This window comes from Stegostoma tigrinum, chromosome 6 (genome assembly GCF_030684315.1).
Source record: "Stegostoma tigrinum isolate sSteTig4 chromosome 6, sSteTig4.hap1, whole genome shotgun sequence".
NCBI lineage: Eukaryota > Metazoa > Chordata > Chondrichthyes > Orectolobiformes > Stegostomatidae > Stegostoma > Stegostoma tigrinum.
Genome location: NC_081359.1, coordinates 94807760 through 94834235, shown reverse-complemented (window position 1 = coordinate 94834235; position 26476 = coordinate 94807760). Strand labels below are relative to the sequence as shown.

At 41.5% G+C, this 26476-nt stretch overlaps 1 protein-coding gene across 2 annotated transcripts in view; it reads left to right on the top strand.

The window, feature by feature from the left end:
• Positions 1 to 2252: 2252 nt before the first annotated feature.
• atp10a (ATPase phospholipid transporting 10A) overlaps positions 2253 to 26476 on the top strand; it is a 351086-nt gene continuing 326862 nt past the window's right edge. Inside the window, exon 1 of one of the 2 annotated variants that reach the window (XM_059646782.1) lies at positions 2253 to 2351. The gene's annotated coding sequence lies outside the window, so the exon portion shown is untranslated. The remainder of the gene's footprint in view (positions 2352 to 26476) is intronic. The other variant, XM_059646783.1, reaches the window with a different exon arrangement.

Genomic DNA, 26476 nt, shown 5'->3' with positions numbered 1-26476 from the left:
GATGCAGTACAAGATTGACATGGCACACTGACATGCGATAAGATGTATGAGCCCTTGATTAAGGATTACTGCACAATCAGCTGCACAAATGGCCAAAGCAAGGCTGGGCAGGGCTGCTGGTTACTTGTGTGCCCTCCTAGACTGGTCAGCCCTTGCAAGATGCAGTGCCAGTCCACTGAACAATGCCTGGAAGGTAGCAATGCCAATGTCCACGATGAAAGCATATCTAGTTTCCATGTCAAGTTTTCTCAATAGCAAGTTTGTTCAGCGATTTAGAGTGAGAGCACAACCCGTGCTGAGCTGGGCTGTAAACAAGCCTTTCAATAAGCGATTAAGAAAAACCACACGCCTGTGAGAATCTACCCACAGTGTTTGAGAAATGCAAATAGGATGTGATGAAGTGATCTTGAAATTGAGATGGGCAATGCTGAATATCACGTACCATTTTGTCACACATCTCAACACAGCCCACCCTATTCAGAGCCTTCCACATGTTGAAATGAAAGCAAAATCCTGTGGATGTTGGAAATCTGAACTGATTAACAACAGAAAATGCTGGAGAAACTCAGCAGGTCAAACAGCATCTGAAGAAAAGTTTTATCAGACTTCAAACATTTCAAGTCTCTTTCTCGCTCCACAGATGCTGCCAGACCTACTGATTTCCTGCCATATTTCTGCTATTACTTCCAATATCACAGTGTTGTTGTATTCTGAGATCCTCTCTTTTATGTATAGATTATATCTCATACTATCAAGCAATTCTAGCTCATTTTCCTTCTTCTCAGCCTTTCCCAAATTTCTAATACCCTTGAATATTTCTCACCCTGGTCACAATGCAAACATGTCTGTATAATGATAATTATATCATAATAATTTGCCTCTATCTGTACCTTTAGATCATCTAAGGAATCATGTGGAGTATCATTTAGGGGCAACAATATTAACAGTGGATTGTTAATCCAGAGACCCGGGTAATGTTCTAGGGACTCAGGTTCAAATAATACCATTGCAGATGGTGGAATTTGAATTCATATAAATCTGGAATCAAAGTCTAAAGGCGACCGTGAGTTGATTATTCAGAAAACCCATCTGGTTCGCTAATGTCCTTTAGGGAAGGAAACTGTAATCCTTACCTCATCTAGCCTACATGTGACTCCAGACCCACACAATGTGGTTGACCTTAACTGCCCTCAGGGCGATTAGTGATGGGCAATTAATGTTGGCGAGCCAGCGATGCCCGCATCCCGTGAATGAATAAAAAAAATCTATCTTGTTCTGTGTGCCTTTAACTTCATTCACTGTTCTCACGTTCCAAAGTTCCCATGTAATGGAACAGCCTCCAGCTGCCTGGATGGGTGCAGAAACAGCAATATTGAAGAGGCCAGCTCCATTCAGGATAAAGCATTCCCCATTCTTCATCCTAGTAATTATCTCTCTGCCGCATTGCCAACCTGCAGTGTGTAGAATCTACAAGATGTGTAGCAGCACCTCGCCAAGGTTCCTTCCATTCACCTCCCAAGCCACTGAACCCTACCACCCAAAAGGCCAAGTGCAGCAGGCAGATGGGAATGCTATCACCTCCCAGTCTCCTTCTAAGACACTCATCACCCTGACCAAGAACTCCATTGCCGTACCTTCATTGCACAATCCTGACACTGCTGCTCCAACACAAGCCACAGTGTTTCAAGAGGGCACCTCCCCACCACTTTCTCAAAATCCATGACTGTAAATATTAGTAGTGTATGTGTAAGAGAGGTCTTTGGGTTTGTGTATATCAAACTCCAATGTTCTGTATGTTTGCTTGATTCTGCAACTGTGTAGAATCGAACTGCATTTACGTCAATGTATATATACAAAGATATTTTATGAATAAAGTATATTTTTGAAATTAAAACAGAATTTCTCAAAACCAGCGAGGAAAGTGCAATAAGGGCAGACCTCATGACTGGTACCCACATCCTGTGAAAGAACAAAGAAAAGTTCTCTCTATACTCAAACAGACTTTTTATCTCATAGGAAACTTTAAGAATAACATGTTACACTCAGTAGGTTCGTGAGCATTTCATTTTCTTCACATATTTAATAAAATAGTGCCATCAGAACAATATTTAGCAAAATCAGAAACGAGAAAAACTTTAAGAATTGATTGTCATTCAACCTTTGGCAACAGCAATACAATTTCCCACATTGGCCAGCTGCCAAAAAGCCATAACGCAAGTCACCATAGAAACCTACCGGAGGGAGTTTCCTCAATCAACAACATTGAATAAAATAAGGAACTGTCCTTTCATCATTTAGACCTGTAATTTAAGAGTGCATGGTAATACTTCAAGCAAAAGATTCATTTTATGGTAAGAATTTGGGGACTTTTTAAAACAAACGACAGCTGTATAATTTGTGGGTTTGCATATAACTGCTAATGCATTTATTAATGGGGTGATTGACAGGGAAGGTCACTGTTGGTGAAAGATGTTTTTAATTGCTTTCTTCGGCATGACGTGATTTTTTTTCATCTTGTGCCTAAGTTAGCTTTGGGGGTGGTAGTCGAGAATCACCGACACTTTTGATTTCAAGAGTTTTTCTCTCACAATAAAATGCGAAAACGGCGAAAGCAACAGATATTGTGACCCTGCCCTGTGCCTCCATGCCTCTGACACACCTTTCGTTTACTAAGCTGATCGGAATTTCCAGGAAACTTGCCAAGCTGCTTTGTTGTTCAAACAGGGCGTCTCAGGCAGTCATTTATCTCATAGCTGTTTGTCAGGGAGCTTGTTGTGAGCAAATTTGACGCCGCATTTCTTTACTCGGCAACTGCAATTACATTTCAAAATTAGTTAATTGACTGTCACATTTTTCACAATGCCTGGGGATATAGGATGATGCAAGATTAAAATTGTTGCTGGCAAGCAAAGATCCAAAGGACAAGGATCTAACTGGATTCTTGAACAGGCTTCACGGAGCTAATAGCCCTCTCTACATTATAGATAACAAAGTGTGGAGCTGGATGAACACAGCAGGACAAGCAGCATCTTAGGAGCACAAAAGCTGATGTTTTGGGCATAGACGTTTCATCCGGAAGGGTCCAGGCACGAAACGTCAGCTTTTGTGCTCCTAAAATGCAGGTTGGCCTGCTGTGTTCATCCAGCTTCACACTTTGTTATCTTGGATTCTCCAGCATCTGCAGCTCCTATTATCTTTCTCTACATTATTCCTGGGGTTGTCCTCTTGTTTTCAGGAATGTTGAGGAAAAGGGTATGTTCAGGAAGATTTCACCAGTCGGCAGTAGTGGTCCACTCTGATCAGAAAGTACAAGCCCTTCCTAATCCCACACCGGAATGTTTTAAACATTCCTGAAAGGCATTTTCTCAACATAGATTGTTTCTTGCAGAAAAGCAGCTTCAGGGACTGAGATCTCGATAGAACTGATCATTTAATAGGGAAAAAAAGTCAACCGATCATTTAGTAGGACTTTGATTCCAAAGGTTTAAGAGGACTCCGCCCTATTTTATCAGTATCAGGAATGGTCAAAGTTTAAATTCGTTGCTCATGCCTTTGCTTTTAACTGTTCATTGGTTTGGCAATGACCTGGTTGACGAAAATTTTCAGTCTCTACACTTTTTTTTATCTAATTCTCTATCCTGGAGGATTATGGATGTTTCATCACTGAATAATATTTAAGGGTGAGTGAAAAAAGATTTTTAGTTTCTCAAGAATCAATGGATATGGAGAAGAGCAGCTAATGAACTCGAAGATCAACCATAATGTTCCTGTACTCAACAGTGAAACGGGCTTGATTGGCATTTTACTTCTATTGCCATGATGTCCTTGTGTTCTACTCTTGCTGACAGTGCAACATCTATTGATATTATGCGATTATCAACAGCAGGTTTTAAGTCCAGAAGACAAAGGAGTAAAAGTGAGCCATTCAGTCCATCAAGCCAGGTCTGTCATTCATGAGATCATGCTGATCTGAAAATCCTCAAATCCACTTTCCTGCCATTTCCTCAGATCCCCTCATTCCTTTACGGACTAAAAATCTGCAGGTGAACAATAATACTGAGATTTTGTAATTAAAAAGGTCGACATGTAATATAAACCCATTTAACTATAAAGAAGATGCAGCAGTTTCGAAAAGATGAATTAAAAGTTGATAATATCTTTAAATAGAACTGAACGTGTCCCAACCAATAGCTTAATTTTCAATCTCGACAGATGGCTGATTTTGAATCTATTAAAATTTTGCTCCAAATCTGCAAAGGAGAAAAGGTAGAACTTGAAGCTCTTCCGGGCCTTTTGTGATCTCAGTACTTCCCAAAGCTCTTTTGAGTCAAAAGAATGTTTCAATGTTTGATTGAAATATAGGAGGTACAGCAGCCAGTTTGTGAAATAAATGAGAAAAGATCATACCACATCTAGTTCACCCAGCAATGTAGTGCATATTATACTATACTGACCCCCTGTCACACAAATGCTTGAATTTAAAATTCTCAGGCAGGTTTTCAAACCTCCCCATGATTTGCCACATGCTGTCTTGTAGCCTCCTCCACCCCCAGTTACCTTCCAATTCTATAATAAACTAGAAAACTGTGAACACTGGAAATCTGAAACAAAAATGGACATTGCTAAAGAAACACAGCAGGTCTGGCAGGTTCTGTGGAGAGAAAACAGAGTTAATGTTTCAGCTCCAGTGACTGCAAGAGAATCATACTCTCCGGACTTGAAATGTTAACTCTGCTTTCTCTCTACAGATGCCTCCAGACTTGCTGAGTTTCTCCAACAATTGCTGTTTTGGTAATCTTCAAATTCCATTGTCTTAAGCATCCCTCATTTTAATCCCACTCCATGTGATGGGTATATCTTCATCTGTCTAGGCTGCAAGATCTGCATTTCACTCCCTAAACCTCTCTCTCGCGCTCTCTCTCTCTCTCTCTCTATCAGCTGAATCTTCCATTGAGTGGTTTGGCACTGCTTAGATATTTAGGAGAAAGTAGCAAGAATGTCAAATGAGTTTCAGAGATAGTAGGAACTGGAGAATCTGAGATAACAAGGTGTAGAGCTGGATGAGCACAGCAGGCCAAGCAGCAGCATAGGAGCAGGAAAGCTAATGTTTCGGGCCTAGACCCTTCTTCAGAGGATCTCTCTCCCACTGCAACTGTCTCATAATCTCTTCGACCTTGAAACTGCTCGACCACATCCTGAAGCAAACCAGGTACTACAGCCACATCACCTTTCTTAGTACCTGCCTACGGAACCAGATCATTCCCAATGAACTACAGTCCACATTCAGGCCTTCCCAATTTGACTCCAACTGTGACAATGTCTACATTCAGAACATTGAGATCCTTCAGAAGCGTTTCTCGCTGCAACCCCCGAAACACATTTTCTGAAGAAGGGTCTAGGCCCGAAATGTCACCCTTCCTTGCATCTGATGCTGCTTGGCCTGCTGTGTTTATCCAGCTCTACACCTTGTTATCTCAGATTGAGAAATGAGATCCCTGATATCAAGAAAGAAAACTCTGATTTTACCCTTTAAGATTTCAATGGTTAGCTGAGAACCCTGACAAGAGACAGTGAGAAGCCTATTCACAGGCGTTAGCATCTCATTATTAGCTAATTGCACCACATTTCTGTTCAGTTCATGTTCTCCTGAGTACTGATGAGAAACTGGACAATGCCAGTTCCTGATTTGAAAGTCAGAGTCAGTGTTTGGTGGCTGCAGATCACCAGTGTGTTCTCCAGGCATCCATGTTAGCCAACATTCCACAACATCTCATGGCATGCTTCTTGGGCATTTCCTTCCGACCTTCATGGGAATTGGCTTCAGCAGAACAGCAGTCTCATATCTAATCTCACACTCACTCAGGTAACAGTTCAACATTTCATTCTGGAGCTCACTGACACGTCTGGCAGGTCACTTTGACAACACACCCAGCCCTCCCCCACACACACACACACGATGGCATCAGCACAAGAGGCATCTCAGCGATTTTAGTACTCTTCTTCAGCACTCACTTACTTTGGGCTGACTTGAACACTGTCAGAAACTCTGCCTTGCCTTTTGGCAAATTGTCACTTCATCCAGAGCTTAAAGGTCATGACACTTCTGTCTTGCCTTGCCTTTGAGTGCAGAAAGAGAGCCGGGCCGCCTGACACGTTTGCCTGCACTGAGCAACCAAAGGGGAGACAGATATTGGTGTGGTGGTGAGTGGGGAGATACATACAGAAAATTGTGAAGTAGAATCAGTTTGGGTGAAAACACAAACAGGGAAGAGAAACAAGTCACAGTCGGGAGCCTTGAAGAGTTGCCACACTGTACGGCAAAGTATAAAGTGTAAAATAATGGTGGTTACAAATAACACCCTACAATTTGTCATGGTTGATTTTTATTTATATATTGACTGGGCAAATTAGCTGAGTTGGGCTGACATGGAAAATGAACTTGTACAGTACATCAAGGATTGATTCTTAGAGCAGTGCGTTGCACAACCTACCCAGGAACAGGCTACTTTAGATCTAGTAAAGTGCAATGAGGTAGGATTAATACGAGATTTCATGATTAAGGATTCTGTATAGAGTAGTGATCACAGCTTGGTAGAATTTCAAATTTGAGGGATAGCACCTCATATCCTAAACCAATGTCCTAAACTAAAATAAGAACAATTACGGTGATATGGAGAAAGAGATGTCCAAAGCTGGAGAAAATCAATCGACTGGTAGTGGCACACATTCAAGCAGATATCTCATGATGGTCAGGCAAAAATTTATTCCAGTCCAAAAGGAGGAGTCACTGTTAAGGATGGACGCCAATGGTTAACAAAGGCAGTCATGGAGAGCAATCAAAAACTAAAGCACATAAAGCAAAGAAAACCAGTGGTAGACCAAAGGATTGGGAATTTTCTGAGGACCAGCAGCGAAAGCATAAGAAGCTAATAAAAAGTGTCAAATTGATTCTATAATTTGCAATGATCATATAAATAAATAACAAGATGTGGGACCCTTGGAGAATATTTGTACAGGGATATTTTGCCGTCATGGTTCAGGTATCGGCATTATGGCCCAGCTCCTTTAATACCCATGAATGGAAACCAGCAAATCCTGGGTACTTGTCACTTCGTTTCTTTTAGTTTCCCCATTGTTGCTTAAGCTAATTTTATTTAAGCCCTGTTCCTGATCCTCTGTCAATTTCTTTGGGGCTTCAGGCATGCTTATCCTCCTTTTCTGCTGTGAATACTGAAGTAGAATAATCATTCAGCATGTCTGCCATTTCCCCATGGTCTTTGACAATATCCCCCATCTCCGCTTTCAATGGGCACTCTTAGCTAAGTCTGTCTGTAAGCCATCTAGATGTGAGTCAGATGATTGACCTGTCCTAAGTTGCTACCACCCTCACAGGTCAGTTCAGGGCTAGGTCACACTCAGTTCTGGGGTCTGGGGCAGAAAATGTCATGGGGAAACAAAAGCAGAAGTTGCTGGAAAAGCTCAGCAGGTCTGATAGCATCTGTGAAGAGAAACCAGAGTTAACTCTGATTTTTTTCTTCACAGATGCTGTCAGACCTACTAAGCCTTTCCAGCAACTTCTGCTTTTGTTCCTGATTTGCAGCATCTGCAATTCTTCTGGTTTTCAAATGTCACTGGGGGAGTAAATCCATGTTGCATTGGGGAAATTGGGAAGCCAAGTTTGGAAATTGGAGCAACTACTCTTGGGTACAGACAGTGTATTGACTGTGAAGCGGGGCAATTCCAAATATCAGGGTGGGATTTGATGCAGCATTGGAGGGCACAGGGCTGCCTTTTCACTACTCCTTTGGGAAGAGGAACTATGGATTGGATGGAAGTGATTGAAAGAGCTGTTAGTGACACAGTGGGAGCCAGGAAGGCAGTGGGGTGTTGCCAGGCAACATATAGAAAGGTTAGAGGCAGGAAAGCTGAGTTTTTTGGGAATGTTAGATCAGAGTGAGCCAGTGAGGGTAGAAGCTGCATCTAATAGTGAGAGTGGTAGATCATTAGCCGTAGTAGAAAGGGTGTGCAATGGCACAGTTAGAGTGAATGTGTGGTAGTAGAGAGAAGATGGTGATATTTAGTGTTACAGAATGCAGGAGGCCATTGATCTTCTTCCTACATTGCTGGATGTTTCTTCTCACTGGGGACACCACAATGACCCGGATAGCTGTCACTGTTTGAGGTGCCAGTGTCTAACTTTGTGGTTTCTTTTAGTGGTCCAGAGGGAAAAGGATGGCCCTCCACTCCAACATCCCACTTGCCAAGAACCTCCAGACCTCTTTTCTCAACCATTTCCTGTACAATAACTGGTCAAGCAGCAGATATTAGGTGGCAACCCATTGACTTGCAGCATTGGAACTAGTGCATAGCTGAGTTTTAAATATGGTGCACTTATCCATAACTGGAGGGTCAGAACAGTGTCAATCATTTCTACCTCTTCCATAAGAGTCAAAGAGGAGCTCTAATGCATGATTAGTGTGGGAAACAGCAGAAGATTACTTGAGAAAAGCTGCCAGCACCCATTGAGGGGAATCCTCCATGAAATTCCCTGTTAAGAAGGGAAGGTCAAACCTCTCTGATAATTAACATTGAAACACAAGCCCCCAGTCTGTTAGGGCAGGAGTAGAGGTCCCCTTCTAATAATTAAACCCAAAACACCCTGAGAAGATTGCCATACCTTGCCAAATCTGTTAAAAAGGGGTAGTTAAGTGAAAGAAAATCCCCAACATGCATTTTATAAGAACTAAAAAAAACAGTTCATTTGTTTGACCCTAATAGTGAACAAATTAACAGAATTGCTAACAAATCAAACAATTCCACCTTGGCTACTAATTATTCCCTAACTTGATAAGCACTTGGATGATGATGATGATGGGATAGTGTAGGGGGATGGGCTTGGATTAGTTCACAGGTCAGCACAACATCAAGGGCCAAAGGGCCTGTTCTGCACTGCATTGTTCTATATTCTAAGAACAAAATCTACTGGAGTGTTGTTCCTATAAACACATGTCCCACTTATATTAACTCAAGTAGTAATAAAAATAAACTAAAACTTAGATTCTCAAGGTACAGCCAGGTTAAGACTTCTGGAACATTCTTAGCCTTCTCTGCCAATCCTGTCAGGACTGTTTTCTCCATAAATTCTTCTATGAGGACTTTTAGCTTGAAGTGCTATGGTACCTTTACAAATAGGTGGTGCTTTCTCAGAGATTTCTGTGGGAGACGGATATTTACTCTTCAGATGGCAGTTCATTCTTACACCAATTTTCAAAACGCCTCTTCTTATATACCTACCGATGACCTGTCAATTTTCTTATTATAGGATTGGTCCAAAGTTGTCAAAATAACCAGATTTAAATTCAATTGGTTTTTAATTGCTACGTGCTTGGTTTAAATTAATTGGCTGATTCCAGCTAGTTGCCAAAATAACAAAACGAGCCTAAGGTTTCCTATCACACAGCCAAGTGATACATGTTTCACTTTTAGAACTGGCTTCAGCTGCTTACAGACACATTTTTGTTTAAGTCTCCAAGCTTAGAAAAGCACATTGCCTCCTAAAGGAACCATGTACTCTGCCCCTGCCCATCATTTTTACAAACAAGTTCTAACTTCTAGTCTTCCAATTCAAAAGTACTCTATACAACTTAGTAACACTCTCCAAATCTGGCATGTAACCAGAACATGGGAAGATTTTCAGCCCTGATTAATGAATGATGAACAATTTACGTATTGTCACTAAAATCTTGACGATGTACTTGAAAGTGTTTTGTCATCACAATCCAGCACCATTTTGAGGTACAATAAGGATAGAAAGGAATTACTTAAAAGTTCATCTTCTATTCAAATTGGGTCTCAAGCACAGCTTCAGGGCTTCTGTAAGGTCTCTGCGAGGTATTCCGGTCCTCAAGGAGTCCCACTCTGGAAACAGCAGCAATAATGCCAATGCTCCAGGAGAGGTCGGTTCTGCTGCTACTGCCATCACTACCAAGAGCCTGTGCTCCAGGCCTATCACTGCCAGGAGTCTGCGCTCGATGCACCAGCACCAACAAGAATCCAGACTGCGGATCAAGAGAATATTTCATAGAATCCCTACAGTGTGGAAACAGGCCCTTCGGCCCAACAAGTCCACACTGACCCTCAGAGTATCCCACCCAGACCCAGCACCCTATAATTCACCTAATCTGCACATTTCTGAACACTATGGGCAATTTAGCATGGCCAATCCACCTAACCTGCACATTTTTGGACTGTGGAAGGAAACTGGAGCATCCAGAGGAAACCCACACAGACACAGAGAGAATGTGCAAACTCCACACAGACAGTCACCCAAGGTTGGAATCAAACCTGGGTCCCTGGTGCTGTGATGCAGCAGTGCTAACCAGTATGACACTGTGCCACATGTTATTTTTCTTTCTTATATATATTATCCTTCTTTCTTCTGTTGTAATATATCTTAAAACCTAGCCTTTTCACCACACTTTTGGTCACTAATCCTAAAAATTCTCTATATCTCCATGTCAGATCATTTCTTTTCAATTCACAATGCTGTGTGAAAATGTCTAAGACTGAAGCTGGTTGATAACACCCTCATCCATCTGCATAGTGGTGGCTTGGAATCTTTTACATGTAACTAGAGGGAGTGGTTATCGCATTGAAAAAGCCAGCATCTCCAAAGGCCATGATCACCAATGTATTGCAGCATCAGAGCTGAAAATGTTTGCCCATTCTCTGCTGTAAGTAACTCCTGCAATTGTGAACTGGCAGCCCAATCCCCTTTGCCTCAGATAAAATCTGTGGTGTTGCATGAAATTTTTCCCCAGGCAACATTTCAAAAGGCAGGGCTGAGAAATGGTCTCCAGCCGCAGCACAAAGTGAATGCTTAGTGAGTGAGTGACTACCTCATTCCCCACCCAATTTAATATTTATCCACCCCTTATCAGGACTAGATTCAGAATCATACAAAGGGCAGTCAGCGGAGATCATGCCAGATCTCTGCAAATGAAAATTAATTAGCTCTGTTCACCAATCTTTCCCCGTAACTCTGCATTTCTCTCCCTCTCAGGTGCTTATCCAATGCTCTTTTGAAATTCATGATCGAATCTGCCTGCACAATCACCTCAGGCAGTAAATTGAAAGCTGTCAAATCCGCAGGGACTGATAATCTACATCCCGGACTGAAAGGAAGTGCCAGTGAAAATATTGGATTTATTGGGGGTCATCTTCCAAACTTCCATCGACCTTGAAGTAGATCCTACTGATTGGAAGCTGGTGAATGCAACCCCACTATTTGAAAAAAAAAGCAACGTTGTTGGAAAAGCTCAGCACAGTTTTGAGGAAGGGTCACCGGACCCAAAATGTTAACTCTGTCTTCTCCTTCGCAGATGCTGCCAGACCTGCTGAGCTTTTCTAGCAACTTTGTTTTTGTTCCTGATTTACAGCATCTGCAGTTCTTTCGGTTTTTTACCCACTATTTATAGGGAGAGTGAACATAAAGAATTACAGATCATTTAACCTAACATATGTCATGTGGGAATTCTTTTTCTCTATTCATTTGTGGGATGTGGGTGTCGCTGGCGGGCCAGCATTTCTTGCCCATCCCTAGTTGTCCCTTGAGAACGTGGTGGTAAGCTGCCTTCTTGAACCGCTGCAGTCCATACATGTGACTAAATGTGAAGTTATACACTTGGGTAAGAAAAGCAGGCAGAGCATTATTTACATTGTGGTATGTTGGGAAGTCTGGATATACAATGGGATCTGGATTTTGATGTACATGAGACAATGAAAGTAAACAGGCAGATGCAGCAAGCAAATAAGAAAGCAAATCATATTTTGACAATCCGTTGCAAGGGGAGTTGATTTCAGAAATAAAGATGTCTTATTGCTGTTCTACAGGGCTTTCGTGAGATCACACCTGGAGTATCAGGTGCAGTTTTTTGTCTCTGGACCCAAGAAAGAATGTCCTTGCCATAGACAAAAGAGGTTCATTGGGGATAGCAGGGCTGCTTTTGTAGAAAGATTTGTTCAACTGGGCCTGTGTTAAACAGAGATTAGAAAAATGAAGGAAAACTGATTGAAACATATAACATTTTAACAAAGCTGGACAGACTTGTTGCAAGGAGGATGTTTTCCCTGGTTGGGGAGTCTAGAGCCAGGGTCCCAGCCACAGGGTGCTGTGGTGGCACAGTGGTTAGAACTTCTGCCCAGGGGGCCCAGGTTTGATCCAAATCTTGGGTGACTGTCTGTGTGGAGTTTGCATGGTCTCTCTGGGCCTGTGTGGGTTTCTGCTGGGTACTCTGGTTTTCCCCCACAGTCCAAAGATGTGCAAGTTAGTTAGATTGATCATGCTAAATTGCCCATTGTGTTCAGAGATGTGTAGATTAGGTTTACTAGCTATGGGGAATACGGGGTTACAGGGTTAGGGTGGGGGGATGGGTCTGGGTGAGAAGAACTTTGGACTGTTGGGGCAAATGGCCTGTTTCCACACTGTGATACAGGGTAGGCCTTTTAGGACTGTTATTTGGATAAGTACCTTTGCTCATAGAGCAGTGAACCTGCGACATTCTCTCCCACAGAAGGCTGTAAAAGTCAAGGCACTGAGTATATTCAGAAAGGAGACTTTTTTGGAGATTAAGGGTATGGGAGAAAGCTATGAACACATTGAATGGTAGAACAGACTCAAAGATATGAAGGGCCTGTTCCTGTCCTTAGTTACTATGTTTCTGTTATGGAGAGTAAACAGACTATCACGATGATCAAGACTCCTTTTGCACCCTTTAATCCTACCTCTGACCTCCTGATGCCCAGACCTTGGCTCTTCCTGAATAGGCTGCTGACCGTCATCTTCAAAGGCATTCATTTCTGAGGGAACAGCGCTTAGTTCTCATCTGTACCCTTCCCAGCACACAAATGGAGGTAGCATAGTGGTTTGTCACTGGCCTAGTACATCTGAGGCACATTTGTTTTTATTCATTGTGGGATAGGGCATCGCTGGCTGACCAACATTTATTACCTGTCTCTAATTGGCCTTTGAGAAGATGGTGGTTGTAGCGATTGTATTGAGGTCAGCCAGGTGAACGTTACACAGTATGAGTTCCCTGATTGGGGCTGTTAACCTGGCCCAATCAGGGAGCCCTGGCTGACAGATATAAACACGAACGTCAGAGGTTATGTTCGTCCTGAGACCTGGCTCTGAGGAAGCCAGACCAGTATCCAGCACTGTGTACATGTAAACAAAGGTTGACTTCATGACAGGATATTGACCTCTGCTGAGTTAGTTCAGTGGCAAGCTGCCTTCTTAAATCATTGCAGTCCACACCAATCTGGTGTAAATAATTACCGAAGCAGCAATTTTTGTAAAAGCCTGTATGCTTTAGTAGTGTCATTTGGAAATCAGTTATCCTTACTTGGCTTGGCCTACATGTTACTCCAGACTTACAACAATGCCATTAACCTCTGAAATCAGTTCAGGTGCCATCAGAGATGAGTAATAAATGTTGGATTTGCCAACAGCACCCACATCCTATGAAACAGTAAAGCAAAAATATTGCTGAGTACTGTCCTGGAATTAATATTTGTTAGGATTTGCAAAATCTGCAAATACTACAATAAATTGGCCTTCACTCAAGGGAATTATAATATATTCAGTTCAATGTTACATTACTATTAAAGTAGTGGCTTACGTCTATTTCTTTTTCCTTAATAATCAGCAGGTTATTCAATGAAAAAGTAATCTGGCAACACAAGCCTCAGTTCTCAACTCCCCTACTGGTCATTTTAAATTCAGTCAGTGGCTTGTCAAAAGTGAGGTATGGATCGGGCGAACTGGCCAAACTCACTGCTCCAAAAAGAAAACAAATTACTCAAAAGATAAATTGGAAATCTCAAAATCAGTCATCATTGTCAGGGTGGCAGAACAACCTGAGGGGGAACAGCAACTATCGAATGATTGGTGTCCCAGAAATTTCGTAGAGATGGAAGATTCACAGAGAACTTCGAAAGCTTTAAAAAAAATCCTCAGCGAAAATAGGCCGAATTTCAATTTGCCACTCAAAATCGGTCTAAAACTTAGGGGGAAAGAAATTAATTTCTTTCTATCGCGTGTGGAGTTTTTGGATCGATAGCTACTGAAACAAACAATTATATGTGCAGAGGTGTGACCTGCAGCATTGAAAAGCATTCCAAATCAGAAGTGGAATCAAAGCAAGTATAAATGACGAGGGAAAGGAGTTTCTATTAACAGCGAGTGACCGAAATGTAGTGCCAAAGAACTAGGTTTTTAAAGAGGATATTTGAGGAGGAAAATGAGACGAAAAGGCGGAGAGATTTTTTGAGGGAATGCCAGAATATGAGGCCTGGATAGCTCAAAGTGCGGCAGACATTGTGCAAAATGTCAGAGATGCAGAAACAAACAAGAGCTGTAGGGAGAGCATTACAGTACTGGCGGTGGTTACAAATAATCCAAAGCATTTACATTAGAGATCACAAAACGGGTGTACCCATATGTTAAAATATGCGCCAACTCCCAATATACATTCCCAGCTAACCTCACATTGGTTCATAGGGAATGAAGGCTGTTTGTATTAGAATGAGAAAGAAAAGCATTGGGAGTGAACTTGAATCAACATGTAAGTGATCTCAGAATACAGAAGCCCATCAGCGTTGAAAATGAAACTACCCTCGCAGAATTACTGAGAATCATACAATATAGAGGAAGGCTATTCAGCCCATTGTGCCTGAACCAGCTTTTTGAAAGGACTCTGTAATTGGCTCCACTCCAAGTAGTTATTGCATTGCCTCCTAAAAGATTTTACCTGCATTGCATCTACTTCCGCACCCTTAACTACAGCATTTTAGATTGTTCCTCCTTAAACACTCACACAAATGGAAAATAAGTTTCTTTTAATATTGGTTTTATTTTCTTAAACAATAATTTCAGTTATTTTCATTTGGAATCCAAACCGCATTGGTTCACAACCTAGATTGCAGCTATATCATTGATTTCTCATCAAAGGCCAGAGATGAGAATCCCAGGAAAAATGGAATCCAAATAAACTCTTCGCTTGCCCTACAACTAAGCAGCATGAGACTTTCTCCCTGACCAAAGCCAATTAGTACTGATTGAACTTGATAACACAGATGGCATCAATCCACACCAGTGTGAAGCCAAGTCTCCAAAGTGCTCGGGACATAGAATTAAATGACTGAGCATTTTGTAAACAGCACTCCTGGGCCTATATGTACATGCATTCATAATGTTGTGTGGCATGTAGTTTGTGAATCAGTGCTAAACTGCAGGCTGTACTTTGAACTCAGTTACCATACCCTAAAGAGATAGTAATCATTTTCTTGGCTATGAATGTGATAGCTGTGGTTCAGTTTGTAGCATCCTTACCTCTGAATCAGGCAACTCAAGTTGCCCTCCAGGGCTTGAGCACAAAAAAATTTGCAGCTGACATTCTACTGCAGGGCTGAGGGAGTGCTGCATTGTTGGGTGGAAGTGCCATCTTTCAGATGAAATATTAAACCAAGGTGCCATCTGCCTGCTTGGGGGATATAAAAGGAGACATGACACTAAGTGAAAGAAGTGGAGTTATCCCACATGTCATGACTAATAGTCCATCATGACCACACAAAAAAAACAGATTATCTGTGAAATAACTCCACAGAGGCTGGTATCTTATCACCAAGTCATGCTTTATTTATATACGAAAAGTCTTTAACACTGACCCAGCTCCCTCACAGCCTGTTCTCAGAGTGAACAAAGTGTCTGACACTCTGTTTATATCTGTCAGCCTGGGCTCCCTGACTGGACCAGATTAACGGTCCCAACCAGGGAACTCATATTCTATGAGGTCTACCTGCCTGACCGCTTTCCTACGGCAACTGTTCACCCAAACCAAAGACCCACTCGCCACTATGGACAGGTCCAATGTCATATACAAGACCCCCTGTAGAGACTGTGAGAAATGCTACATCAGACAAACAGGAAAGAAGTTAACAACAAGGTTACACAAACATCAATTGGCTACAAAAAGACACGACCGATACTCACTCATCTCTATCAACATGGATAAAAAGAACCACCGATTTGACTGGAACAGCACCAAGATCCTGAGACAAGCAGAGCAGAGACAAGCACAGGAATTCCTAGAGGTGTGGTACTCCACAAAGAAAGCCACCAACAAACACATAGAGCTCGACCCAATATACACACCATTGCGAAGGAAAACCGGAAATGAGGTAATCCAGAACAATGGACTCCAGAGTTTAAACAACAGGCGGAAATCACAATGGTGCTTCATCCGAGGCCGCACTGATGATGCTAGTGGCAGGGTAACAAAACACCTGTGGAACATCGGACCAGCTCGGCAAGCCAACCAACCATATTGATCTTATTACAGCCACTATAATCTGTTCATTATCGCTTTGCTAATTGTGGGAGCTAACAATATGAAAATTGACAGCCCTGCTTCCTGCATTACAACAGCAACATTTCAAAAGTTCTTCATTGGCTAAAAATTATTTTGCCACATCTAGTGGTTGCGAATGGTGCTATATAAATGCAGGCCTTTTTTTATAGCAGTGGAACTGTCCAATGTGAATCATGGACACGAATTAACAGGTGGACTGACAAATGAGTGGGCCAGTGCATGGGGTCAATTATGATGAATATAGCAATAAAATTATTGTTTTAAGAGATGAGACAAAAATAAATTTCAGAATATGACATGATGTTTATTTAATTTGCTAAGGGATAATGTAGAGTTACTTGAATATGGTTGGTACATAATATAACACACAGATACACAACATGCAATCTTAATACAAATAGTTTGTTTCTCCAGGCAATACATCTATTGCATCTGATTGCTAATCATACCAACCTGTGCAAACACTTTTCCTAATGAACCAACAGGTCACATCGGCATTGATATTTACAGAAGCAAACAGTAAAAACAAGATAATGAACCATTTCAAACAGCACAGCATGGAGCCAGTTCACGAAGCATGAAGCAGGGAACCCTGTCAAATAAGGATCCTTTAAAATCTTAGCTGTAGCATTTTTCAGGAGGAATAATAGTTTGAATCTACAACAAATCTGCAGAAGAGCATATGAGCAGGATTTCAATTTTAGTCTCAGAGCTGTTAAACCTCTGCTTCTTGATACTTAATTAACTCAACAAGCCAGGCATTGGCTTTGAACAGAATTTTGAGAAACAAGTATTTGGCTTTTCAATTCTACTGTGTTCACCGCGTAGAAACATGAATGGCATGTAAGACAACACTTTCTTATATTATTCATGTGTGGGGCATGGGCATTACTGGCTGCAGCAGCTTTTATTGGCCATCCCCATTTGCTCTTGAGAAGATATTTGTTGAGTTGCTTTCTTGAGCCACTGCAGGCAGTATTCTATAGGGACGTCTAAAATGACATTATGGAACAAGTTTGAGGATTTTGGCCCTGTGGTACTAAAGGAATGGTAATGTCTTTCCAACTCAGAATGGTGAATGGCTTGGACGGGAACTCACAAGTTGTGGTATTTCCATGAATTTGTAGCCATTGTAGTTTTAGATGGAAGTGGTCATGGGTTTGGAAGGTGCTGCCTCAGGGTCTTTGATGAATTTCAGCAGTGCACCTTTGTAGATTGTATGCACTGCTGTTACTGTGCATTAGTGATGAAGGGTGCGAATGTTTGTAGATGCAGTGTCAATCAAGTCGACTGCATTGTCCTGGATGATTTCAAGCTCTCTTGAGCATTGTTTGAACTGCACTCATCCAGACAAGTGGGGAGTATTCCATCACACTCCTAACTTGTGCCTTGCAGATGGTGAATGAATTGTGGGGAGTCAGGTGGGGACTGATTCACCACAGTATTTCTAGCCGCTAACCTGTTCTTGTAACCAAGATACTTACATGATCAGTCAACTTCAGTTCTGGTCAATGGTCAATGGTAAATCCCTAGATGTTGATAGTGGAAGATTGACTGATGGCAATGCCATTAGATGCCAAGGGGTAATGGGTAGATTTTCACGTGTTGGAGATGGTAATTGCTTGGCACTCGTGTGGAACGAATGTTAACTGCCACTTGTCAGCCCAAACCATGTTATTGTCCAGGTCTTGCTGGACATTTGGACATAGACTGCTTCAATGTTAATTGTTCAATCTAAAATGTCATTTGTTCTAATGTTTTAGGTGATTGCTTCGTTTTTGATACTATCTGAACCAAGTAGGCAGAGTCATAAACAGAGAAGGGCAGTTTCTCTTTGTCCCAGTGAGGAAAGCTTAGTTAACTTATGTCAGAGAACTTCTGCTGGTTCCTTGATAGTTATATGTCATGAGTCTTTTGTGGTCATCCTCATCAGTTTTGGATGCTGTTGGGGAGGACTAATTGGAGGAAATCATTAAGGCCAAGTCCGTTGACATGAGTAGCCTGTTACATAAGAAAGGATGAAGATGAGTGGAAATGCTGTAGGGGTAGAGGACTCACTAGTAAGGAGAACAGATAGGCATTTCTGTGACCATGAAAGGGACTCGAGGATGATGCGTTGCCTCCCTGGTGTCACGGTCATTATGTGTTAGAGTGGCCACAGGGCATTCTAAAAGGGGAGGGTGAATAGCCAATGGTCACAGTAAATATCAGTATCAATGCCATAGATAAAAATAAAAGGGATCGGTTGCTACCATCAGAATATCGGAAGTTATGATATAAATTAAGTTGTAGGACCTCAAAGATAGTAAGATTGCTAACAGCGTCACTCGTTAGCAAAAGTACAAATAGCAGGATATACCAGATGAATACTGGGCTGGAGAAATGGTGTTGGAGGGAGGGATTCTGGTTCCTGGGACTTTGAGACTGGTTCTTGGAAGAAGGGAATGATATAAACAGGACAGGTTGCATCTGGGCAGGGGGAATACTGATTTCCTCAGATGAGGGTATTTGATAGCGTTGACAGGGAGGGTATAAACCAGAGTTGCAGGAGATGAGAATCTCAGCAAGAAGATGCAGAAGAAGGAATAAAGGCTAAGAAGCAAAAGACTGAAAGGTAAGAAGCAAAAATGAAAGGCAGAAAAAGCTGGGACTAAAAAAAAGTAGCCATTGTGGAAAATAAAGCTAAGGTAACTAATAAGGTCAGAAAAACAAGTCTCGGGTTTTATATCTTAATGTGTGGAGTATTTGCAATGAGGTAGATTAATTAAGAGTACAAATAGATATAAGCAGCTATAATATAGTTATTTATTATGGAGATGTAGTTGCATGATGACCAAGGATCATCCAGAGATATTCATTATTGAGGAACTGCACATAAAAAGGGAAATGAGGTGAGGTAACATTGCCTGTAAAGGATCAATTTATTGAAATAGTGAGGAAACAGATTGGCTCAGAAAACCATGACATGGAATCTGCCTGGATGGAGATAAGAAACAACAAGGGATAAAATATTAGGAATTTTCTATAAGCCCTCAAAATGTAATGGGAATGTAAAGGAAGGCATTAAGCAAGGAATCAGTGATGGATATACTAAGGGTGCAATTGTAATCATGAATGGCTATAACTTACATATGGATTGGATAAACTAAACGAACAATGATATTGTAGAGGAAGATTTCTTGTTGCGTACATGTGATGGCTTTACAGTCTAATATGTTAAGGAACCAAACAAAAAACATGCCATTCTAGACTGGATACTATGGAATGAAAAGGGATCAAATAAAAATCTTGTTGTGTGAGGTCCCTTGGGGAATAGCAATCATAATATGATAGAGTTGATTTTTTTAAGATAGAAGAATGTGAAGCAGTTGAATCAGAAACTAGAATCCTGAATTGAAATAAAGGGAACTATGTAAGCTTGAGACATAATTTGGCAAGGATGGATTGGGGAACCTTAATAAAGGGGTTAACAGTGGATAGGTAGTTCGAGTCAGAGGGCTGTACTGCATAGAAACAGACTCTTTGGTCCAACTTGTCCATGCCAAACTGATATTCTAAATTAATCTAGTCACATTTGCCAACATTTGACCCAAATCCTTCCTATTCACGTACCCATCCAGATGCCTTTTAAATGTTGTAATCGTACCAGCCACCATCACTTCCTCTGGCAGCTCATTCCATACAGACACCTCCCTCTGCATGAATAAGTGGCCTCTTATGTCCCTTTAAAATCTTGTCCACCCAACTTATATTTTCAAACTGTGTGAATGAATTGCAACAATTTTTCAATCCTATTTGGTAGAAGAATAAAACAAGAAAGGTGGCTCAACTATGACTGACAAAAGAAATCAGAAATAGTATTAGATCCGCAGACGAAATATATAAAATTTCTAGAAAATGCAGCGAGCCTTAGGATTGAGAACAGTTTAGAATTCAGCAAAAGAGGAGAAATAAGTTTCATCAAGGGGACAAGAAATAGACTATGAAAGTAAAAGCATGGAAACTGACCATAACAGCTTCTGTAAATTTGTGAGGTAGGTCACTTACAGTCAGAAACTGGGAAAATTATAACGAGGAACAAAGAAATGGCAAAAGAAAATGAACAAGTACTTTGGTTCTAACTTCAGAGAAATTGATTCAAATAACGTTCCAGAAATGTTTGGGAACAAAGAGCCTAGACAGAGGCTGGAATAGAAGAAAATTGGTATGAGTAAGAAAAGACTGCTAATGAAATAAAAGGGGTTAAAAGTTGACAAATCACCAGGCCCTGATAGTCTACATCCCAGAATATTCAGGAAGTGGCTCTGAAAATATTGGAAACATTGGTGGTCAGTTTCTAAAATGCTACAGACTTTGCAGCAGTCCTTACAGTTTGAAATGTAACACTACTATTTAAAAGGGAGGGAGAAAAACATTCAGAGAGTTGCAGAGCATTACAGGGGTAGCACAGTGTTTAGTATTGCTACCTCACAGTGCCAGAGACCTGGGTTAAATTCCACCCTCGGGTGACTGTCTGTGTAGAGTTTGCAAAATCTCCCTGTGTTTGCTTGAATATCCTCCAGGTGCTCCAGTTTCCTCCCCACAGTCCAAAAATGTGCAGTTTGGGTGGATTGGCCATGCTAAATTTGTCCAAATGTTCAGGGAAGTGTAGGCAAAATGGATTAGCCATGGGAGTTGCAGAGATAGGGTGGACACTCTTTCGAGGGCTAGTTTGGACTTGTTGGGCCGAATGGCCTGTTTCCACACTGTAAGGGCTTTAAAGTAAGTCTCTTAGCCTGAAATCAATTGTGGGAAATATAGAGTCGAATGCATCAATGGAATTGGTCAAAGTGAGCATGCATAAATGAATGGCAAATCCTGATTCATGTATCTAATGACAGACATAAAGGGAAAGAATGTGGAGTAGCATTTTTCATAAAGGATCAAATCCATGCAATTATGAGGAAGGATATTGGCTTGGCAAATCATGCATCCTTTGAGGAAGTAACTAACAGAATCGATAAGGGAAATGTAGTGGATGCAGTATGTTTGGATTTTCAGAAGGCTTGCATGTGATCTTCATGGGAAAAGTTAAATTATGTGAGATAGGGATGATATATTGGCATGGTTTATGAAATAGCTGACAGACAGGAATCAGAAAGTGAGAATAAGTTGCTCTTTTGTCTGATGGCATTGACCAGAAAGGTGCCACAAGCATCAGTACTCTGGCCTCAGCACTTCATGAAGTCATAAATGACCTGGATGAGGTCAAATTTGCCGATGACAAATATGAGGGCAGGATTATGAGTTGTGAAGAGGAGATAAGGAGACTTCATGGTGACTTAGACAATTTGAATAAGTGGACAAATACACGGCAGATGCAGTATAACATGGCTAAATGTAAAGTTATACACTATGGTGCTAAAAGCAAGAAGAGTGTTATGTCAATTGTGATATGCTGGGAAGTGTAGATGTACACAGGTATCCTTCTTTACCAGTTAATGAAAGTAAACAGACAAGTGCAGAAAAAAATTTGGAAGCCAAATTATAAAAGGGCTTGAGTTTCAAAGTAGGACATCTTACTGTAGTGATACGGGGCCTTTGCAAGGCCATGCCTTGCAGTATTGCATGTAGTTTTAGTCCCCTTACTTAAGAAAGGATGTACTTGCCTTGGAGGGTGTGCAGCAAAGGTTAACTAGGTTGATACTAGGGATGGCAGATCTGACCTTTGAGGAGAGATTGGTTTGACTAGGGCTTTATTCTCAAAAAAGTGGAAGGATTAGGGGATTGGATTGAAACACAAATTAAAATTTAAACAGGGTCGTTAAGGAATCTAGAACCAGGGATCCCAGTCTCAGGATATGGGATGGATTACATAGAACTGAGGTGAGGAAACCTTTCTTCACTTAAAGTGTAGTGAACCTGTGGAATTCTTTATCACAGGAAGTTGTGGAGGTGTGCCACTGAATATATTCAAGAAAGGGATAGATCATTTTTTATGGCATCAAGATGTGTGGATAGAAAGTAGGAATATAATATTAAGGATCAGCCATGATCATATTGAATTGCAGGGCAGTCTCAAAGGGCTGAATGGCCTGTTCCTGCTTCTGGATTCCATTATTCTGTTATGGAGTGTACAGCAGACTACTACAATGACCAACACTACTTCAAGGTGTTTATTACAGGGTATCACCTGACTGGTTTTGGCATTGGGCCAATTGCCCCTTGAATAGGAGTCACAGAATCACTCACTTCACTATCCACCATCACCTCTTTTTTCCCATTGCCCATACATGCACCCACTCTCCTGGGCCGCACCCACCTCTCCTCCCCATTCCTACGCCCTCCAACAATCACCCCCAGTCTGTGTCTCCCCATCATCTGTTGAATGGTGAAGCAAAGCCAACAGGTCAAATAGCTTACGCCTGGCCCTAATGCCACCAGGATGTAATTAGCGAGGCTGGTAAAGTCATGTAAAGGAAACTTTAAGAATTATTTTCCTAAGTAATCTTGATTACACTGTAGAATTTTCAAGTCTTATTAATGTCTGAGAGATGTAAACTATTATATAATCTATAAACATTGATAGTGGGAGGCTTCCTTCTAGATTGCGGTGGAATGACACTATTGATGGTGCATTAGAAGAAGTTGCAAGCTCAGCATCAACTCAGTGGCTGATCAGCATGCAAGTCAACTGTAGGCACGCAATTAGATATTGGAGATAGCAGTGCTAATTTATTTTACTGATTAGCTCTATCTGTCTGGGAACATCCACCTTATTAACAGTACGATCAGCAACCTTCTTACTGTACTTGCCGTTTAACTTTGGAAATCAAAGTTTTGGTTTTATTGGGTAAGGAGCTAACATGCCTGAGTTGGTGTGAATGGTCTCCCTATATGCTCCAGCTTTGATATTAGCTAATGCCTCAATTACTGAGGATGGAAAGCGTCTCCTGTGCTGAACTTCCTCAGAACATCAAATGTTTCTGCAAGAATTCAGAGCTTTATTTCCAGGGGCAGGGTTAAGGGGTTGGGGGCATTGCTGACAGATAATATTTAATGTAGAAATGTAAAACTGCAGTCAGAAATCAGGGAGCTTGGAAGAAAATTTACATACAGGTGTCGTCATCTCTAAACTACTCCCAGTGCCACGTGCAAGTGAGTACAGAAATAAAACAATAAGATAGATGATGACTGGTTGGAAAAATGATGCAGGAGTCAAAGGTTTAGCATCCTGGTTTGCTGGTACTGGCTCTGGGGACCATGGGACTAGGATGGATTGCATCTGAACAGAACTGAAATTGTGCTCCTGCAGGGCATTCGAGCTAATATGGTTGGAGGGGCTTTAAAGTAGTAGCAGCAGTAGAGTAGTGGTAAGGGCGTGGAATGCCCTGGCTGCAACAGTAGTAGACTCACCAGGTTTAAGGGTATTTAAATGGTCATTAGATAAACATCTGGAAAATAATGGAATAGAGTAGGTTAGATGGACTTCAATTTGGTTTCACAGCTCAGTGCAACATCGAGGGCTGAAGGGCCTGCACTGCGCTGTAGTGTTCTATGTGCTATGTTCTAAATAAGGGTGTGTGCACTAGGTGATTATATTAGGTAATATCACTAGATTTATATCCTAAAATGGGGTTGTACAGATCATTTAGCAGAACACAGCTGGAGTATTGATTGCAGAATTGGTCTCCTTATTTAAGGAAGGATGTAATTGCATTGGAAGCAGTTCAGAGAACGTTTATGAGATTAACACCAGGATTTGGAGAATTGACTTATGAGGAAAGGTTGGCTTGTACCAGCTGGATTGTATGAGGCGGCTTGATTGAAATGTGTAAGTTCTGGATCTTAACAGGATGAATGAGCAAAGGATGTTTCCCCCTGTGGGAGAATTGAAACCAGAAGTCACTTTTTTTTTAAAAAAAAGGTTATTTAGGATATAGATGAGAAGAATTATTTTCTCTTACAGATGGTTGCATGTTTGGAACTGTCTTCTCACAAGGTGTTGAAAGTAGATACTTGAATATTTTTAAAGCAGAGATAGATAGATAGATTCTTGTTGAGCAATGGGCTGAAAAATAATCAGGGGCGGGGGGTGCAATGTGAATATTTAGATCAGCTGTAGTCATATTCAACACTGTAGCAGGGTCAAAAGGTCAAGAGGCCTACTTCCACTTTGAATTTATGCGTTTGTTTGGACATTTGAAGCAGTTTCTCAGCAACTCAAGATATGTAAGAATCAAATGTGATTAAGTAGATGAGGCAATGGCCCAGTGGTATTATCACCAGACTATCAGTCCAAAAACTCAGCTAATGTTCTGGGAATCCAGCTTCAAATCCTGTCATGGCAGATGGTGGAATTTAGATTTAATAAAGAATCTGGAATCAAGAGTCTGATGATGACCATGGAACAAGTGTTGTTTGTTAGGAATAACTTTAATGTCATTTAGGGAAGGAAATCTGTCATCCTTACCTGGTCTGCCCTACATGTGACTTCAGACCCACAGAAATGGGATTGATTCTTAACTACCCCCCCCCCCCCCGGGCAATTGGGGATAGGCAATAAATTCTGACTTAGCCAGTGACAATCACGTCCCATGAACGAATTTAAAAAAAAGTGTGATCACTTGTCACTGTTTTAAACTTCAGTCAATGTAAGCCTATTTCTACTGAAGGAGGAACTGTATAGCAGCTGCTTGAGGAAGCGCAACACTGTGGGCCATTGTAAACAAGACAAAATGAACCATTCCACCAATTCATCCCGCATTTATTGTCAGGCTGCAAGGACAAAGATGGGACCAGCTCTTGTCTCTGTCCCTCAAGGACGTCTCATTATCAGTTGATGCAGTTCAGGGCCTTTTCACTTCAGGGTCACTCATGTAAGGTTTTGTGCTGCTATTTGAAGTGTCATCAAGGTGCAGAAGGGGGGTATTCGGCCCTTCTAATGTGCAGAAGTGATTTTATAAGAGCCGAGCCAGGAATGAGGAACTTCAGTTATTGGAATGGATTAAAGAGTTTTCTTGGAGGTAAGAAAACTGAGAGCAGACCTGATAGAGGTTTTCAAAATCATGAGTGGTAAAAGAAAAAACAATGTGAGAGGGTGTAAATTTAAAATGATGTGCAAAATAAACAAGGTTGATGTGAGTAGATAGGATACAGAATGGGCACTGTCCGTAAGTGTAGGGGAGACATGTTCCAATGAGGCATTTCAGATGGCAGGTTAAATTGAGGCAGTTAAGAGGGCACTGGATGATTTTCTTCTGATAGAAATGGTAAGCAGGGATTTCTAGAAAAGGCAGGAGATGAGCAGTAGGTAATAGAAACCATGCAGGCACAGTGGGCTGAATGGCCTCCTTTGCACGGTTAACAATTCTGTGATTCTGTGAAGTTCACTTAAGTGTTCCAGCTGCTGCATACTCACAGTGGGAATTTTAAGTAGGGGTCAGTGACTCAGTGGCTCGCATTGATGCCTCACAGCGCCAGGGACCCAGGTTTGGTTCTGCCCTCCTGTGACTGACTGTGTAGAGTTTGCACATTCTCCCCTTGGCTGTGTGAGTTTCTTTAGGGTGCTCCAGTTCCCTCCCACGATCCAAAGATGTGCAGGTGTGGTGGATTGGCCATGCTAAATTGTCCATAGTGTGCAGGTTGGGGGGATTAGCCATGGGGAATGAAGCATTACAGGGAGAAAATAGGAAGGTGGGTCTGGGTGGGCTAATCTTTGGTGGGTCAGTGTGGAATTGACAGGCTAAAGGGCCTGCTTCCACACTGTAGGGTTGCTATGAACAGCTTGAGGGTGATGGTGGTGTAGTGGTGACATCACTAGACTAGCTACCCAGAATGCCAGGCTGCTCTGGGCATATGGGCTCAAATTACATCATGACAGCTGGTGGGATTTGAATGAAATGGATCAACCTGGAATATAAAGCGAGACTCAGTAATAATGCCAACTATCAGCAGCTTCTTTTGTAAAGGCAGATCAATTTTATGAAAGCTCTATCGGGATAGAAAGCAGGTTCCCGAAGTAGGAGCTTCAATAAGATGCATGTTGTGCTGGGCAGGATGGAGAT